This window comes from Pleurodeles waltl, chromosome 10 (assembly GCF_031143425.1).
Source record: "Pleurodeles waltl isolate 20211129_DDA chromosome 10, aPleWal1.hap1.20221129, whole genome shotgun sequence".
NCBI lineage: Eukaryota > Metazoa > Chordata > Amphibia > Caudata > Salamandridae > Pleurodeles > Pleurodeles waltl.
In genome coordinates, this window is record NC_090449.1 from 1,078,313,334 (window position 1) to 1,078,333,745 (window position 20,412).

At 46.8% G+C, this 20,412-nt stretch overlaps 1 protein-coding gene across 2 annotated transcripts in view; it reads left to right on the top strand.

Moving 5' to 3' along the window:
* The window catches only part of LOC138262275 (uncharacterized), a 299,128-nt gene that overhangs the window by 269,054 nt on the left and 9,662 nt on the right, over positions 1-20,412 (top strand). The gene's annotated exons all lie outside the window — the stretch shown is intronic.

The following is a 20,412-nucleotide window of genomic DNA, read 5'->3' on the forward strand; positions in this document are numbered from 1 at the left end:
CTGAATGGAGCCGGTGGATTTGCAGGGGTGTGACGGGTGCAGTTGCACCCGTCGCGATTTTCAGTTTCTGCAAAGCAGACACTGAAACTCTTCATGGGGCCCTGTTGGGGGGCCCCTGCACTGCCCATGCCAGTGGCCCCATGACACCCGTTCCCGCCAGCCTCTTCCTGGCGGTGTAAACCGGGAAGGGAATCCCCATGGCGCCGCCTGGCCAGGATTCCCTGGGCCAGGGGAAAACCGGCGGGAAACCGCTGGTTCCCCTTTTCTGACCGCGGCTTTACCGCTGCGGTCAGAATGGCCCGGGAAGCACCGCCAGCCTGTTGGCGGTGCTTCCTCTGCCCTCCACCCTGGCGGTTTGAAACCGCCAGGGTCGGAATGAGGGCCATTGTTCTTAATGAAATTAACATTGTAGAATGGTCTAAATCCAATTTAAATTCCTATGGGACTTCAATGTTAGACTGTCAGAGATGCAATTTTCTTTCTGAATGCTGATAAACGTTGATAAAATGATTAACTTCTTGAGTTTACATCATCTGTTATGGAAAGGAAGCACCTTTGACACAAAAAAAGTTAGAAATGGGGTTTCTGGTTGGCCAGGGTATGCACCTCAGCCAGGCAAAACCCCCTACTCTAGTCAGGGCGAGTAGGTTACACACCAAAGATAACCAGTGATCACTCCCTGGTAACTTGGTGCAGACCAGCTTATCCCCAGAGGCTGTGTGTAAAGCGTTTGTGCAGCCCACTCACACCAGTGACACAATAAGCGACACACTAACTGCACCACAAATGAGACTCCTTACAGGGTTATCTAAAAATATGGTTCTTATATACTCAATAGTTTACAAGACCAAAGAGACATGTCATACAAATTGTGCACCTTCTACATAAATCAAAAATACTGTGTGTACTGTATTGTAGATACTCAGATAATACTCATTGTCCCAATTAACGTGGACCACGACAACATATCTCCCAATTACTCGACTAATACAATGATTACTACAAGGGGGTACGTGTTATCCTGAGTGATGCAATATTCCCCCGGGAGATACAGCCTATCAACGTTGGTTATTTAGAGAACGAAATAACATTTTCTAAGAACCTTACAGAAGGAACATGAGAACGTTTTATGTCACCATAAGTAGATGATAACTGCACATTCCAGAAATACTGAAATAGTAATTCTTATCTGGGGTAAAGCCAGGTAAGAATGTTATAAACTACAATCCCAGGAACTGCTTGGGGCAGGGAGGGCAAAAGTTTGGTTGGGAAGCACACCAGAGGACCAATTACCATCCTCCGTACACAATGACAAATTCCTGGAAATGCTTCACAGGTAATGCAACAGTTTGAGGTGCCACAACCTATAAGGCTGAAAAAGTACGAGTCATGCTAGGCGACCTAGAGTACAGGAACACCTGGACCCCTACGAGTAATAATATGGTAACCTCTGGACGGGAGGCGACCTGGGGCCTTCTCCTAGTGGATATATGGTGGTTTCATGAAAAGCTGTAGGCCGCAGTAAAACCTGTGTGCCTACTACACACTCTACAGTACTTTGGGTTAGGAAACCCCAGCATGCCTTCCTGGATGCGGCGAGGGTTCCAGATTAGGAACGAACAGCCCCCTCCAAGGTATGACACGTTCGGAGGAAGGCGCTCTCACTTTAGGAGAAGGCGGGGAAGATCTCCTTTTGTTCACCCTCCCCCACATGGCAAGACCTGAAGATATGACAGCTGCCCAGTAGCGTGTGATGCAGATGTGGCAGTGATGTACGGTACAGTCGAGCGCAACAGGGGAGACAGCCTTTGCTTCTCTCTGGTGGCTCACACTGTCTTTTTCGGGTTAGCTGCGGTCCTGAAGGCTAGGTTCTTCCCGGGTCAGCCAATATATCCCATAGGAATCCTTTGTCAATAGGGGATCACGCCCGGCATAGGCATGGTACGGGCCGTGCTAACCTCTTTCTGCATTGTTGTGTCAGGATTCCAACCCCAGGCGTCCTGAAGAGAACGCCAGGGTCTTGGTACCCTTAGGACATTTGGGGCATCAGGCAGGGGAAGTCTAGGCACCCTCTATGCGCTATGATAAATAAAAGGCAGGGAGCAGTCCACCATGAGCTCCTCTGCACAGAGCTCACCTTGGTGCACACGCCGCTCTTTGGTACCTTCTCAGCACTCCACATGCACTGAAAGGTGACAGCAGCGTTCACCATGTGTCATCGTGCGAATAATTAATAAGTGAGGCGCTCTCCATGCGCAAGAGGCACAGACAGGGAGCAAGAGCAGCACTCCCCGGAGAGCACTCAGGGTGGTAGGCAGGCGGGCCAGCACACAGTGCCACTTGTCAGGGTGACAGTCCCTCCAGAAATGTAGTAGCCTGTCAGCACAACAAAGCAAGTTTTGGAAGCTGGCGGTCCCTTCTGGCAGCCCCAATGGATCTATGGACACCACCCCCATGGTACAGCTGGTAGCAGGGGAACAAGCAGAAAAGGAATCCAGTGAGTCTTTTATGCCGCCCAACAGCAGCAGGTAGCAGGGCAACCACAGAAGAGCAGTCCAGATGAGCTCTTTGAGCAGTCCAGCAGTCCTTCTGGTAGAGGTTCAGCCCCACTTCCAAAAGTGCTCTAAAAACAGAGGGTGACAGCCCACTACTTATACTCAAAATACCTGGCTTCTAGAAGGTGAGAGAAGGTTCCAGACAGATCTGACCAGTTTCAAGAATTTCCCTTCTCCCCTACTCTGGCTCCAGATATCACTAGGGGGTAAACAAGCTCTTTATGTGGAAGCAGGGCACAGCTTAGTCAAGTATAAATTGTGAAGTGTGAATGACCCTCCCTCTCTCCCAGCCCATGACGACCGCCAGTATGTATGTAGATGAATGCAGATGTAACCCTGTCACACCTAACCCTCCCTGACGGATGGTTGTCTGGGGAGTATGCACAAGGTGTAGCTGTCACTCTGTTCTAGACATGGATTGAAGTTAGGCTGCAAAGCACCAGAGTTGTAAGCACAGAGAAAAGTGGCATTTCTAAAACAGTATTGTAAAAGCCACCTACACCAGTAAGCAGGATTTCTCACTACCATTCCAAACATACCAAACATGTCCACGCTACTTCTTATAGATCAGAAATTACCACTTAGTCATAAATAAGGGAATTTCCAATGGAAAGCTATGAGATGAACAGCACTCACAGCATTGAAAAATATAATAGGCTTTTTGTGACTACTTGGATATGTAGCACATAAGCATATAGGTTCTACCTTTTACATACATAGCACCCTGCTCAAAGGGCTATCTAGGGCCTACTTTACAGGTGACATAAATGTAATAAAAAGGGAGTACATGCCTTGGCAAGTAGGTTGACTTGTCAAGTCAGTGTGGCAGCAAACTGCACATGCAGGCACTTCAGTGGCAGACCTGAGACATGTTTGAAAGGCTACTTCTGTGGGTGGCACAATCTGCACTCCAGGTCCACTAGTATCATTTAATTTACATGCCCTGGGTATATGGTATATATGGACTTACAGGTAAATTTAATAAGCCTAACAGGTGTAAACCAATTATACCAAGTTTTAGGGGGCGAGGGCACATGCACTTTAGCACTGATTAGCAGTGGTAAAGTGCCCAGAGTCCTAAAGCCAACAAAAAGAGAGTCAGAAAAATAGAAAGGCAAAATGTTCAGGGATAACCATGCAGAAAGAGTCATTTCCAACAAAAAGTATGAAGATAACATGAAGGCTTACATTTAAACAGGAGAAAAAGAGCCTGTCCCTTTAAGAGCCTAGGAGGAACCCCTACCCAGAGTACCTTGCACTTGCAGTTGCCAGTGGAGTGAGTCAACTTTCTCCGGCTCCTTCAGACAGCATCTCTAAACACCTTATTTTCTGTCAGAATGCCTTCCCTTTTTACCAACTGTCCTTCTTGTGCAAGGAAGAAGGCAAGTCCTGATGCACACAAAGTCTGTGTGGTATGCCTGTCACCATCTCATCAGGCAAAAGCATGTGACATTTGTAGTAAAATGTCCAAAAGGACTCTAAAGGACAGACAGGGCATCAGATTCAGATGTCTGATGCAGAATGTGAAGGCAGAAGAAGAAAAGAGGAGAAAGGGATTGGAAATATCGGCCTCTTCTCCATCCTCTGTAAAAATTCAGCAATCTGGCACAGACTTCTACAGAGGGGGGATGTACAGATAAGATTGCCTTCAGGACTCCATCATCACTGCCGCTCTCATTGACATTGATCGTTGATGTTAAGACCAGTGGTGTGGCCATCGAGGGAGTTCAGCAACAATATACTTCCCCTCGAATCAGCACCTACATACTCCCCTTCAAAAGAAGGGTCAACGCAGGCACGTCACCATCGCTCTTCGCTGTCAAAATCCTTGTTGTGATGATCAGTGTCTCTTTCAATCTCAGTTACTAAGAGCACGACGGTACCAGCTCGGTCACCACTACTGAGCATTCGGTCAACGTCAGCATTAACACATGTGACTTTAAAAAGGCACAGAACACCATAACAGCCGCCATTGCTGACAAAAAGGCCCTGTATGATGCTGAATCCTTCTCCCTTAACTTTGAGAATTTCTCATATGGTACTCTCTTCTTCACCAGAGTGGATTGGATCGCCTTCTTCCTGTTCCACAGTATCTCAAGCATCCAGTGATCCAGTTATTCAAATGGATGAACCTCTTTGTCCGTTAAGAGCAGTAATACCTCCAGAGGATCCCCTGCAAACACACTTGGATCCCTTACTTCTTTCACCAGGTAGTTGGTTGCGTCCAAACTGGGTTGGCTTGGTGAGCAAAAGGCGATGGATTAAACCCAGATCTTTGTGACTGTGGGTGAATGTTTGCAGTGTTCAGCATTCCGTCCATCATCTGATCTTTTTGAACCAGTTAGAAGAGTATCAGAGGGAACTTCTATGTCTCCAATCAGAAAGTGTACGTCTCCTTCACCAATTAAGTCACTACCGTCCAGAACACCCAGCTACCACAGTCACCAGCTGGAGTATCGCCTGTGGATGATATTCTTACCTTTTCGAAGGCTTTAATTAGAGGAGTGGATAAATTGAACATCAACTTAGACACGCATCAACCAATGCTTTCTGTCATCCTTGAAGCTCTGCAAGCCTCTTCTGCCCCTTTTACCAGGTCTGCTTGACATTGTGGAAGAAAAAATCTTAACCCAGCCATCGTTAAAGCTGCTACTCCAAGACTTCTCGAGAAATATAAGTCACCAGAGCAAGATAGAGATTTTTTCTAAATGGATCCGAGTTCTGGCTCAGTTTTAGTTACAGCGGTTAGACGGAAACAAACTTCTACTTCAGAATACATGGCTCCTTGTGACAGAGAGAGCCAAAGAATGGTTGCTACAGAGATACTGCTTCCACTCACCTAAAGAATGCAAACACAGCAGCTCTTCTAGGGAGTCATCTCAGAGCGATATGGGACGGTCTGAAATCTTTGGTCTCTGATCTACCATCACATAGGCAATAGCATTTTTTAGAGATGGATAAAGAAGCCTCTTTAACCTCAAACCAACCCATCAGTGCCTCAGTTGATGTAGTTGAACCCTCAGCCGTATCATTCTGTCATGGAATTTCATTAGAAAGATTGTCTTGGCTTTGTTTATCCTCCAGAAAATATGATGCTCAATTAAAAGTGAAAATGTACTTTTCTCAGGTACATTACCCTTCAGGCAGCAAACTGTTGAAGAGAGGGTCAGGGTGAGAAGCAAAGCTGAAACACTAAAAGCTGTTTGACTAGAGGAACAGAAACAATTTTCAAACACCAATCCAAGCTCAGGGATAGATGGGATCAATATCAAAGGGTTCATACCCCTAGATGGCCATACTAGCTGCTACAACAACATAGGCGAATGCAAAGACAATACCTGGGAAGGTATCAAAAAAGAAAGTTTACTCCATCAAACTCCTCCCACTCCAGAGGCAGAAATTCCTTAAACAAGAAACAGTGAACACCTGACCCCCCCTACAGTTTCCCACTCCTGTTGGGTGAGAGGTAACTCTTTCTCTGGAACAGTAGAAAAACATAACTATGAGCACCTGGGTGTTAAACGTTATACAAAACAGATATCCAATTAGATTCAAACAGGTTCACCAAAACCACTATCAAACTGGCATCTACCCACCTTGCAACACAAAACAAGTCTGTTGCAACAAAAACGAGCAATAGAAAAGCTACCTTCAAGACAACTCAACAAAGGAATATATTCAAGATATATTCTGATTAAAAAGAAAAGGTAACCCAAACAATTTCGACTGATTCTAGAACTTCGGTTCTGTGAGAGACTGGCTCCTTGTTGCAGTAGCCCCCCCAGCCCCACACACCCTTTTTGTCTGGTTTCTGAATGCAACGTGAACTGTAGTGCACTGGGATCCTGCTAACCAGTTTCCTAGTGCCAGTGTTATTTCTCTAAAATATGGTAAACGTAATTGGATACACCTCCAGCTGCCAATATAAGTCCCTAGTAAAAGGTACTTAGGTACCCAGGGCAGGGGTTACTATGGGTAAGCCCCAGAGGGCAGCAGCACTGATTGTGCCATCCTCACGAGCTATGCCTATAGATGCACCCAGCACTACCATTGCAGGCTGTGTGTCCTGGTGCAAACCTAAAATACAAACTAGACGTGGCACACTCTTTGTGTGCCCTGTCCACCCTACACTGCATATTCTATGGGTAAGTCACCCCTCTAGCAGGCCTTCCAGCCCTAGGGCAGGGTGCACCATACTATATGTGAGGGCATAGCTGCATGAGTAATGTGCCCCCATTGTGTCCTTGCCAAACATAGGACATAATGAGTGAACAGAGCAGACACTTTAATATATGTGCTGGACACTGCTCAATACGAGTTTCCCAGCTACATAATGGCTACTCATAATGATAAATCCAAACTGGTACCAGTAATGGATTTATTATGAAAAGTACCCAGGGGTCACCTTAGAGGTGCCCCCTGAAAAAATCTAACTATCCTGGCATGGTTGCTGATTGGTTCCATCCAGCCTGCTGCCTCCAGACGGCCAATGCACAAACCTTGGGGGAGAGCCCTGCCCCTCTGGTTTGTGAAACAAAGCCCTTCCTGGGTGGAGGAGCTAACTCCCCCTCCCTCAGGAATGTGCACTGCCCTGGCAGTGAGCTTCAAAGGACTACTGCCCTTGAAACTCGACCCTCAAGCCTGCTGGTAGCAGCAGATGGCCTCCCCCTTTGCAAACCCCCACTCTTGGAGGGAGCAAAGGCGGGTAACCACAAAAAGGGTAGGAGGAGTGAGCTCACTGAACATGCACCACCCCTAAGGGGCTTGCAGGCGAAGTGGACCCTTCATTTAATTTTTCTCCATCTTGGAATGGAGGAAAATACCCAATCAGGTTTAGGGAAATTATCCTTGCCACAGCAAGTGGTTAATGCAGTGAGTGTAGCCACCCAAGGGTAAGTGTCGAATTGGACACTACCAGGTTCCCCCTAAAACGCCCAGTAAATTCAGTATTTAGTGGGCTCCCCTAGACCAAGAATTTAGATTTGAAAAGGATTCCAAGAAGAAAGGAAGACCAGGACCAAAAGAAGACCACAGCAAGAGAACTGAGGACCCGCTGCACAAGAAAAGATGCCAAACCTTGCCTGCTGCACCCAAGGCCCGAAAATTGCAGCTGCGGAGGAGCTGGACACTGGACCGACCCCAAGAAACCCAGGGGGCCTCCAGGCTTCAAGGATCACCCCAGATCTCCCTCCTGAGTGGAGGCACCACTCAAGAAAATCAAGAAACCTGGAAAGGACCAACAAAACAGTGAGGGTCACTTCACTGAATCGCTGATATCTCCGAGATCGAAAGTCACAGCCAGATCCGACGAAACACCGACATCCAACCAGATGTGACCTACAACTTTGCCAAGTTTGGTGGTGCTGCACACTCTAGTGGCCGAGTTACAGCAATGCCCCATGTAGACAACTGAGATCGGACAACCAGAAAACCAGCTCCCCCGAGCTGAAAACGGATCAGGAGGAAGCCCCAGTCAAGGGACTTCAGGAACACCCCAGACCTCCGACCAGAGTGCCCCCGTTGTCCTGTAAGTAGCCCTCAAAGTAACTCACCTCCAGCTCCAAAGGACTCCGTTGCGCACAGCTCCTGGACCTCCAAATCGCCCTGCACCTGGCCGCCATGGGCTTGCATCGTGGGATCTTCTGTGTCCCCCAGGCCCCCAACCCCTTGTAACCTCATCAGCCCAAGGGGACCCCCAGACACCAACTTTAAATCTGCAAACCAGCTCCTTTTCCAAGTGGTCCATCTAGGTTGCCCTGTGCCTGTGCCAAGAACTTCTCCAACGCTGCTCCCCCTGGAACCGGGAGCTGCCCAAGGCTCTCCAGCTGGCACGAGGGGCTCACCGACTATTACGACCACCCTGCACAGGAAGACACTGGTAACAATTGTGTGCTTTTTAATGCATTTTTAAAAGTGACTGCCTATGGATTCTTATGGTGCGTAATTACGCACAGAAAGACTAACTTTGCTAAAAATTTTGAAAGTCATAACAAGAAAAGTACTTAACATATTCTAAAGATTTTGGTATTAAAAATTATAGAAAAGTCTGAAGTATTTTTTATGAATTCTGATCTCTAGATATTCATTAAGTATGTGTGGTGCATGCTTGGATTTGTGAGTACAGCAAATACTTAGCACATCTTCTGGATTAGCCTAACTGCTCGACCAGCTACCTTAAAATTTAGAGCATTAGGTGGTCTAATTTGTACCCCTGAAAACTAACATGTGGTTGCCAGGACCCTCTGCATTGTGTACCTGGTTTTGTGCACTGCATAGAGGGCCGGCCTCCAACAGGTTCCTCAACAGATTTACCACCAAAGAAACCTTCAGGATGCTGGCTCTTCATCAAATCCACCCTCATACAAGAAGAAGCGATTGGTTGTGTCCAATAGATCCACAGGATGGGTGTTTTCACATTCCAGTTTCCTGTCCTCACAGAAAATATCTCAGATTCCTAGTAAAGAATTACTGCTATCAGTATGCTGTACTGTGCATCCCTCTGAACCTTCTTCTCAAAATGCATGACAGGAGCCGCTGCGCACTTGAGAAAACAAGAGATATTTGGATACCCATATCTTGATGATTGACTGATAGAGTCAGATTCCCAGTCAAAGGCAAACAAGACTTCAAGACTGTAGTGCAGTTACTGACCAGGAAAGGCCCTAAACTAAATTTCAGAAAATCCAGAACATCATCGGTGCAGTGACTCACTGTTCTACCTGCAAAAAGTAGATACCCAAAAAGAGTGCATTTTTCAGAGGACAGAGTATGATTCAACCAAAAGAAATGTGCAGATCTAACTAAGTTAATCAAACCAACTGTTTATCCAATTGCAACCCTCCTAGGGTCACTGGCATCATGCATATTCATAGTCGCAAATGCAAGGCTCTTCGTGATACCTCTTCAACAGCAGCCTCAGAAGATCACATTTACTTGACAGACAACACTTGACAATCTCTTGCTTAGTGGGCAAAACTCAAAATTTACGATTGGAATGTCATTTTCATAAGGAACTTCCTTCACAAACCATTGTCACAGATACAACCCTATGAGGATGGGGTGCACATATGAACAATAATAATACCACAACGACATATTACATCAACAAACAAGGAGGAACAAAATCAAGGCAATGATTGCTTCAAGCTCAGACCATGTGGCACTGGCTCTAGGAAGAGGCTTGTCACTCACAGCCTTTCATAAACCAGGAGTTCAAAATGTTGAGGCCAATCTTCTCAGTCACCACCATGAATAAAATCATGAATAGTCTCCAACATTAGTGTATTCACTATGACACAAAACAGAACATTCTGAGACTTTGCATCCAGGGTACTAGAACCGCACTCCGTGAGCAATGCCCTTTCGATCAACTGGTGTTCTCTGTTTGCACTTTTACGTCAATACCCTTCACACACCTAGTGATTCACAAACCGCAGAAATCAAACCTGCAAATGATTCCAGTAGCACAAGGCTGGCTGAGACAATGGTGGTACACGGACCTTCTTGAATTATCCAAGAGACACCACAGTGTCTTCCACTCAGACCAGACCTCCTATCCAGGCTTCTGGGCCATATTTACACCCGATCCTCCAGTCTTTCACTTTGGATCCCAAAACCATGTAATATGTTCACTTGAACTTACCACCTGAATGCATGAACATTTTCCAGGACTCAAAGCGCTGTTCACATGATCATGTTACGCACTTAAATGGAGGCAATTTTGTATCTGTCAAAACTAGGGACATAATCATATCACTGGTCAAGAAAATGCCATCCAGCCATCTTTGTTTCACTTAGTGAAATTCAAACTACTAGTCTCATCAATAAAGGTTTGCTTAGCAGCCATTACTGCCGACAGGAAATCAACCCGACAACCTTAAGAAGGTATTCTCTCCAATTAAAAAGCTTTGCAATTAAACTTTTTTCACCTCCCTGGGAACTAAGCCTAGTGCTTCAAAGACTGATGGGTTCAGCTTGGAACCAATTCATAAAGCAGCCTTACAGCATCTGTCCTGGAAGACTGACTACTAGCAATTACCTCTGCACGCAGTTAGTGAACTGCAGGCGCTTTCAGCGACAGAACCTTTTCTGTTTTTTATCATACTAGAGTAGGATTGGCGCTCATCCCTCTTTTGCGCCAAAAGTAGCATCTGATTTCACATTAATCGATTACACTGCCTACTTTTGTCCTGACCCTTCTACAGCAGTGGAAAGACCTCTGCCTTCCCTAGATATAAAATGGGTGCTCCGTTTTTATTTAGAGAAATCAAAAGATGTCAGAAAAACACATTAACCCTTTTTATGGTGCCTTGTGACAAGATTTAGCAATTTCAAAAGAACCCATCGCGAGATGGATGGTTTCATCAATTCCTTTATGCTTCCAAACTGCCAAGAAACTTCTCGCAGTTAAACCTAGGGCTCACGCAACAAGAGGTAAAGCAGCAGCCATAGCCTGGTAAGACATGTCCCAGTTCTGTAGATTGGTAAATCACCATCTGAAGTCAATATATACTGTCACAAGACTAGAGATTGGTAAACCAGCCCTCTGAAGCCAATATATACTGCCACAAGACACTACTGGTTAGACACAGACACCTAAGCTGAAGCAAGAGTTGGCCAAGTGTCCCAGTACTGGAGATTGGTAAACCAGCCCTCTGAAGCCAATATATACTGTCACAGGACACTACTGGTTAGACACAGACACCTAAGCTGAAGCAAGAGTTGGCCAAGTGTCCCAGTTCTGGAGATTGGTAAACCAGCCCTCTGAAGCCAATATATACTGTCACAGGACACTACTGGTTAGACACAGACACCTAAGCTGAAGCAAGAGTTGGCCAAGTGTCCCAGTTCTGGAGATTGGTAAACCAGCCCTCTGAAGCCAATATATACTGTCACAAGACACTACTGGTTAGAGACACATACCTAAGCTGAAGCAAGAGTTGGCCAAGTGTCCCAGTTCTGGAGATTGGTAAACCAGCCCTCTGAAGCCAATATATACTGTCACAGGACACTACTGGTTAGACACAGACACCTAAGCTGAAGCAAGAGTTGGCCAAGTGTCCCAGTTCTGGAGATTGGTAAACCAGCCCTCTGAAGCCAATATACAGTATACTGTCACAAGACACTAATGGTTAGACACAGACACCTAAGCTGAAGCAAGAGTTGGCCAAGTGTCCCAGGACTGGAGATTGGTAAACCAGCCCTCTGAAGCCAATATATACTGTCACAAGACACTACTGGTTAGACACAGACACCTAAGCTGAAGCAAGAGTTGGCCAAGTTCCCAGTTCTGTAGATTGGTAAACCAGCCCTCTGAAGCCAATATATACTGTCACAAGACACTAATGGTTAGACACAGACACCTAAGCTGAAGCAAGAGTTGGCCAAGTGTCCCAGTTCTGTAGATTGGTAAACCAGCCCTCTGAAGCCAATATATACTGTCACAGGACACTACTGGTTAGACACAGGCACCTAAGCTGAAGCAAGAGTTGGCCAAGTGTCCCAGTTCTGGAGATTGGTAAACCAGCCCTCTGAAGCCAATATATACTGTCACAGGACACTACTGGTTAGACACAGACACCTAAGCTGAAGCAAGAGTTGGCCAAGTGTCCCAGTTCTGGAGATTGGTAAACCAGCCCTCTGAAGCCAATATATACTGTCACAGGACACTACTGGTTAGACACAGGCACCTAAGCTGAAGCAAGAGTTGGCCAAGTGTCCCAGTTCTGGAGATTGGTAAACCAGCCCTCTGAAGCCAATATATACTGTCACAAGACACTACTGGTTAGACACAGACACCTAAGCTGAAGCAAGAGTTGGCCAAGTTCCCAGTTCTGTAGATTGGTAAACCAGCCCTCTGAAGCCAATATATACTGTCACAGGACACTACTGGTTAGACACAGACACCTAAGCTGAAGCAAGAGTTGGCCAAGTGTCCCAGTTCTGAAAATTGGTAAAGCAGCCCTCTGAAGCCAATATATACTGTCACAGGACACTACTGGTTAGACACAGGCACCTAAGCTGAAGCAAGAGTTGGCCAAGTGTCCCAGTTCTGGAGATTGGTGAACCAGCCCTCTGAAGCCAATATATACTGTCACAGGACACTACTGGTTAGAGACACATACCTAAGCTGAAGCAAGAGTTGGCCAAGAAACACTTAGAAACCTGTTTAAGTCAATCTGTTTCTCACAATGCTTGCAATGTACTCGAATAAACAGTGTCAACAACACTAGTATACTTTCCCCAACTTTAAACAAACTTAGGCCCGTATTTATACTCCGTTTACGCCGAATTAGCGTCGTTTTTTTCGACGCAAATTCGGCGCAAAACTAAAGCCATATTTATACTTTGGCGTTAGACGCGTCTAGCGCCAAAGTATGGGCAAATAGCGTAATTTTTTTGCGTGAACGCCTTCCTTGCGTTAATGAGATGCAAGGAAGGCGTTCCCGTCTAAAAAAATGACGGCGACGCAAATGCGTCGTATTTATACTCCCGGGCAAAAATCACGCCCGGGAGTGGTCGGGTCAAAAAACCCTGCATTTGCGCCACTTTTTAACGCCTGGGTCAGGGTAGGCGTTAAGGGGCCTGTGGGCTCAAAATGAGCCCACAGGTGCCCTCCCATGCCCCCAGGGACCCCCCCTGCCACCCTTGCCCACCCCAGGAGGACACCCAAGGATGGAGGGACCCATCCCAGGGACATTCAGGTAAGTTCAGGTAAGTATAATTTTTTATTTTTTTTAATTTTTTTTGGTGGCATAGGGGGGCCTTATTTGTGCCCCCCTACATGCCACTATGCCCAATGACCATGCCCAGGGGACATAAGTCCCCTGGGCATGGCCATTGGGCAAGGGGGCATGACTCCTGTCTTTACTAAGACAGGAGTCATTTAAATGGCGTCTGGGCGTCGAAAAAAATGGCGCAAATCGGGTTGAGGCGATTTTTTTGCCTCAACCTGACTTGCCCCATTTTAAGACGCCCTAACGCCATTTTCCCCCTACGCCGGCGCTGCCTGGTCTACGTGGTTTTTTTCCACGCACACCAGGCAGCGCCGGTCTGCTAGCGCCGGCTAACGCCATTCCATAAATACGGCGCCCGCATGGCGCTTCAGAATGGCGTTAGACGGCGCTAAATTTTTTGACGCTAAACTGCGTTAGCGCAGTTTAGCGTCAAAAAGTATAAATATGGGCCTTAGCACGCAGTGCTCGAAGGCGCCCTGCCTCGGCTCGTGAAAGAACTTTAACATAACCGGTAGAACAGGCTACACTAGACTTAGGACACACAGCCAATGCCCAAAGGCTGCAAAGTAACCAAGGTAATCAATCCTTTAGCAAGACATCATCACATAATCACCACACCGCACAAAGCAAAGTTGAGACAAAAAATTTGATTATACAAAAGAATGTAATTGTTTGTTGATCAATCGTGTTACGTCAGTGTTGCTTCACACATAAGCCACTTGAGGCTGAAATTTCAAGGTTGTACAATTTCTGATGAATGAAGACCAAACCGCTATGCATTTTGGGTGAACACACCCTTCATCAGGGGTAACTGTAAATCACAAATTGAAACATCAACATAAGTATATACAGTATGTAAGAAAAATCACCGGTTCAATAACAGACATAGCAAAATAACTCCACGTCGCAGCTGATCAAATGTATATGAATGTGTAAGCCATGCAGCCCCCCTTGATATAGTCCCACATATGTGACGGCTTACCGAATGGGCACCTCGCTTCTAAGCAGGGCTCATTCACACATTCACATTTTTCATGTGTTTTTTAGCAGGACACCTGATATTTATAATCTACTGACAGGCTCATAGGATTGCTTACAATCGCGTTATTTTGGGGTGATCATTCTTAGGAGTCTGTGAGGGATGGGACCATATAAAGTGGGGCTGCATGTGTTACACCTTAACAGCCTCAAGTGGTCGGTAACTGTGAACCAGCACTTACAGAGCACGATTGACAAGCATTTAATTTCTTTTGTGTAATTACTTTTTTTGTCTCAAATGTTCTTTTACTGTGTGTTGATTACATGACGATGTCTTCTTATGGGATTGGTTTCATTGTTTACTTTGCAGCCTTCGGGCATTGGCTGTGCGTGCGAGTCTAACACACCCTGTTGTCCGAGCTATTTTAAGTCAATCTGTTGCCATTCATGAGGAATGAGGCACAGTCTCAGAATTCCTTCTCTAATGGAATATGTTTTCTTATATTATATAAACAACAACTGCAGAGTTGGTTTGTCTTTAACTTGCTACTCTATTCAGACTGTATAGCTATCAGTGATGATCCTAGGATGCCAGTTGTTAGGTTGAATACTTGTGGTCCCAGTTCTCCATCATAGGAATCTTCATTGAAGTCATCAACAACCCACCTCCTCCCCGGCTGTCTCTTCAGACATGTTACCCTCAAACATGTACGAAGGGACATCACAGGTACGAACGAACGGCAAGGACAAGGTATTGGGGGTAGGGGTCTCCTCCTAGGTCTTTAAAGGGACAGGCTGTTTATCCTCCTCCCTCAATGTGAGCCCATCAGACTGTATTTTCTGTCCACGCTTTCCATCTTGAAAGATGCCCTCTTTCCATAGCAGATGATGTAAACTCAAAACGTTAATCATTTTCATCAATGTTTACCAGCATTCAGAAAGAGAATGCCAACTCTGACAGTCTAACCTGAAGGTCCATAGGAAATACCTTTGATGTAGAAAATTCGACAATGTTTATTTAATTAAGGACAATATATTTAAAGGCGTTCCAGGGTCCGCGCAAGCAGCGGGGAATTAGTCGGAGTTTATGACTTCAATGAAGATTCCTACAATGTAGAACTTGGACCACAGGGTGCTAAACTTTCCTTTTCGGATGAATCACACATCATGTTGTGTTGCACACTGTTCCTCTCACACACCGTGTCTCAATGTATCTCATCGTACATTGTGGCAGGTGACACTCCACACTCACTCTCATCACAGACCAGGTGAGATCACACTTCATGTCTCATCATACACCATCCCTGACCACACAGTAGTTCAACTCATTGTACCCTCTGTCTGATCTCACACCGTGTTCCACTGTACTTTGTGCCTGAATACAGACCGTATTTCATCGTACACCTCACCTGATCACACACCATGTCTTCTAAACACAGTACCAGATCACACACCTTATCTCTTTGTGCATCTCACCTAATCACCCAGCGGGTCTCATACAATTTGTCTGATCACACACCATGTCCCTTCATGCACTGTGGCTGATCAGACACCTTGTCCCATCACGCACTCTGGCTGATCAGACACCATATCCCATCACAGAACCATGCATGATCACAAACCCCTTCTCAATGTACCTTACCCTACTTCATGCCTGATCCCACCGTGTCCCATCATACACCGCCCCTTCTCACACTCCGTGTCTCAACATACCCTATTGTACACCATGCCTGACCACACACTGTCTCATCATACATTGTTTCTCATTACACACCATGTCTTATCATTCATTGTGCCTGAAAACACACTGTCTCATCGTACATCTCAGCTAATCACACAGCCGGGTTGATCACACACCCTGCCTGTAGGAGGCTGGACTGGCTTGTAGTGAGTACCAAGGGGTACTTGCACCTTGCACCAGGCCCAGTTATCCCTTATTAGTGTATAGGGTGTCTAGCAGCTTAGGCTGATAGATAATGGTAGCTTAGCAAAGCAGCTCAGGCTGAACTAGGAGACGTGTGAAGCTACTACAGTACCACTTAGTGTCATATGCACAATATCATAAGAAAACACAATACACAGTTATACTAAAAATAAAGGTACTTTATTTTTATGACAATATGCCAAAGTATCTCAGAGTGTACCCTCAGTGAGAGGATAGGAAATATACACAAGATATATATACACAATAGCAAAAATATGCAGTATAGTCTTAGAAAACAGTGCAAACAATGTATAGTTACAATAGGATGCAATGGGGAAACATAGGGATAGGGGCAACACAAACCATATACTCCAGAAGTGGAATGCGAACCACGAATGGACCCCAAACCTATGTGACCTTGTAGAGGGTCGCTGGGACTATTAGAAAATAGTGAGAGTTAGCAAAATAACCCACCCCAAGACCCTGAAAAGTGAGTGCAAAGTGCACCAAAGTTCCCCTAAGGACAAAATAGTCGTGTTAGAGGGAAAATGCAAGGAAAACACAAATCAGCAATGCAACAACGATGGATTCCTGACTGAGGGTACCTGTGGAACAAGGGGACCAAGTCCAAAAGTCACAAGCAACTCGGAGATGGGCAGATGCCCAAGAAATGCCAGCGGTTGGTGCAAAGAAGCTCTTACTAGGCTGAAGAACTGTGAATACTGCAGGAACGACAAGGGCTAGAGACTTCCCCTTTGGAGGATGGATCCCCCACGCCTTGGAGAGTCGTGCAGAAGTGTTTTCCCGCCGGATGGACGCCAACAAGCCTTGCTACACGCAAATCGTGCGTTTGGCGTTTTTGGACGCTGCTGGGGCCCAGGAGGTACCAGAAGGTCGCAAATTGGACCTGCAGAGAGAGGGGACGTCGAGCAAGATAAAGAGCCCTCACTGAAGCAGGTAGCACCCGGAGAAGTGCCAGAAACAGGCACTACGAGGATGCGTGAAACGGTGCTCGCCGAAGTTGCACAAAGGAGTCCCACGTCGCCGGAGACCAACTTAGAAAGTCGTGCAATGCAGGTTAGAGTGCCGTGGACCCAGGCTTGGCTGTGCACGAAGGATTTCCGCCGGAAGTGCACAGGGGCCGGAGTAGCTTGCAAAGTCGCGGTTCCCAGCAATGCAGCCCAGCGAGGTGAGGCAAGGACTTACCTCCACCAAACTTGGGCTGAAGAGTCACTGGACTGTGGGGGTCACTTGGACGGTGTCGCTGGATTCGAGGGACCTCGCTCGTCGTGCTGAGAGGAGACCCAAGGGACCGGTAATGCAGCTTTTTGGTGCCTGCGGTTGCAGGGGGAAGATTCCGTCGACCCACGGGAGATTTCTTCGGAGCTTCTGGTGCAGAGAGGAGGCAGACTACCCCCACAGCATGCACAAGCAGGAAAACAGTCGAGAAGGCGGCAGGATCAGCGTTACAGAGTTGCAGTAGTCGTCTTTGCTACTATGTTGCAGGTTTGCAGGCTTCCAGCGCGGTCAGCGGTCGATTCCTTATCAGAAGGTGAAGAGGGAGATGCAGAGGAACTCGGCTGAGCTCATGCATTCGTTATCTGAAGTTTCCCCAGAGACAGAGACCCTAAATAGCCAGGAAAGAGGGTTTGGCTACCTAGGAGAGAGGAAAGGCTACTAACACCTGAAGGAGCCTATCACAAGGAGTCTCTGACGTCACCTGGTGGCACTGGCCACTCAGAGCAGTCCAGTGTGCCAGCAGCACCTCTGTTTCCAAGATGGCAGAGGTCTGGAGCACACTGGAGGAGCTCTGGACACCCCCCAGGGGAGGTGCAGGTCAGGGGAGTGGTCACTCCCCTTTCCTTTGTCCAGTTTCGCGCCAGAGCAGGGGCTAAGGGGTCCCTGAACCGGTGTAGACTGGCTTATGCAGAATTGGGCACATCTGTGCCCAACAAAGCATTTCCAGAGGCTGGGGGAGGCTACTCCTCCCCTGCCTTCACACCATTTTCCAAAGGGAGAGGGTGTCACACCCTCTCTCAGAGGAAGTTCTTTGTTCTGCCATCCTGGGCCAGGCCTGGCTGGACCCCAGGAGGGCAGATGCCTGTCTGAGGGGTTGGCAGCAGCAGCAGCTGCAGTGAAACCCCAGGAAGGGCAGTCTGGCAGTACCAGGGTCTGTGCTACAGACCACTGGGATCATGGAATTGTACCAAAAATGCCAGGATGGCATAGAGGGGGCAATTCCATGATCATAGACATGTTACATGGCCATATTCGGAGTTACCATGGTGAAGCTACATATAGGTAGTGACCTATATGTAGTGCACGCGTGTAATGGTGTCCCCGCACTCACAAAGTTCAGTGAATTGGCTCTGAACAATGTGGGGGCACCTTGGCTAGTGCCAGGGTGCCCTCACACTAAGTAACTTTGCACCTAACCTTTACCAGGTAAAGGTTAGACATATAGGTGACTTATAAGTTACTTAAGTGCAGTGTAAAATGGCTGTGAAATAACGTGGACGTTATTTCACTCAGACTGCAGTGGCAGGCCTGTGTAAGAATTGTCAGAGCTCCCTATGGGTGGCAAAAGAAATGCTGCAGCCCATAGGGATCTCCTGGAACCCCAATACCCTGGGTACCTCAGTACCATATACTAGGGAATTATAAGGGTGTTCCAGTAAGCCAATGTAAATTGGTAAAAATGGTCACTAGCCTGTCAGTGACAATTTGAAAGTAATGAGAGAGCATAACCACTGAGGTTCTGGTTAGCAGAGCCTCAGTGAGACAGTTAGGCACCACACAGGGAACATATACATGCACACCTATGAGCACTGGGGCCCTGTGTGACAGGGTCCCAGTGACACATACATATAGGCCACAAACCTATGAGCACTGGGGTCCTGACCAGCAGGATCCCAGTGACACATAACAAACATACTGAAAACATAGTGTTTTCACTATGAGCACTGAGGCCTGGCTATCAGGATCCCAGTGAGACAGTGAAAACAGTGACAAACACCCTGACATACACTCACAAACAGGCCAAAAGTGGGGGTAACAAGGCTAGAAAGAGGCTACCTTCTCACACAACCCCCCCCCAAACGAAGGACAATAAGGCTAACCTTGGCCAGTTGAGACTTTATTGTCTAAGTGGTGATAAGTAGAGAGTAGCTCTGCAATAGACTGGTTACTCCCTTTATCATCCACTATATGGTTACTTCCCTGTGGGGATGTAAACCACCCTGTTTGAAGTTTTTTAGCTAACCAACAATGTGAAGATGTATTTTCAGAGTTTCTATCAGTAAGTTTTAGTTTAGAGCAGTGGGAATTATCCACTGAACCTATTTGTAATGATGGAAATGCCAGACAGGGATGCTGTCTCAGTAAAGCCATAGCTGGGCAAAAACTTTGTCCATTTGGCTGGAAGAGAGAACAGGGATGCTGTTTCTCTTGAGTTGGAGCAGGGCAGGGATGCTGTCCTATGAGCTCCACACTAGGGCAGGGATGCTGTCCTAAGTGTTGTGAGGTAGTGCAGGGTTTCTGCACTAAAGTTTCTCTGGGAGGGTTGGAGGGATGCTCCATGTTAACTAAAATGGTGCTCTTTTTCTCACCAATGTTAGTTATCCCACAGAGAGGTACTTCCACCTCAGGGAGTCCAGCTTTGCCAGCTGATGATTCCCTTGGAACAGGTGCCACCCGAGGAGAGGTTTCTCCCACCACAGGAATGGTATCCTGAATGGTAGGGTGGTTAGGGGATACTGTGATACCCTTTTTACCTGTTGATGGAGAGGGATCCTGAGTTTTCAGGCCTTCTCTCCTTTGCTTTTTCATTTCAGTAGAAATGAGAGGGAACAATTCCTCAGGGATGCCCAGCATGGCTGCATGGGCATAAAACTCTACATCAGCCCAACCTGAGGCCTCTAGGTCATTACCTAAGAGACAGTCTACAGGTAAGCTAGGTGATACCACCACCTGCTTAGGGCCAGTAACTCCACCCCAACTAAACTGAATTATAGCTAAGGGAAGAAACTTAGTGGAGTTATGGACATCAATAATCTTATACTGTTGTCCAATGATGTGTTGTTCAGGAGGCACTAGGTTTTCAGTCACCAAAGTGAAACTGGCACCTGTGTCCCTGTAGGCCAAGGCCTCAACACCATTTATTGAAACTGTCTGCCTGTACTTATCCATTGTAAGGGGACAAGCAGCCAGTGTGGCAAGG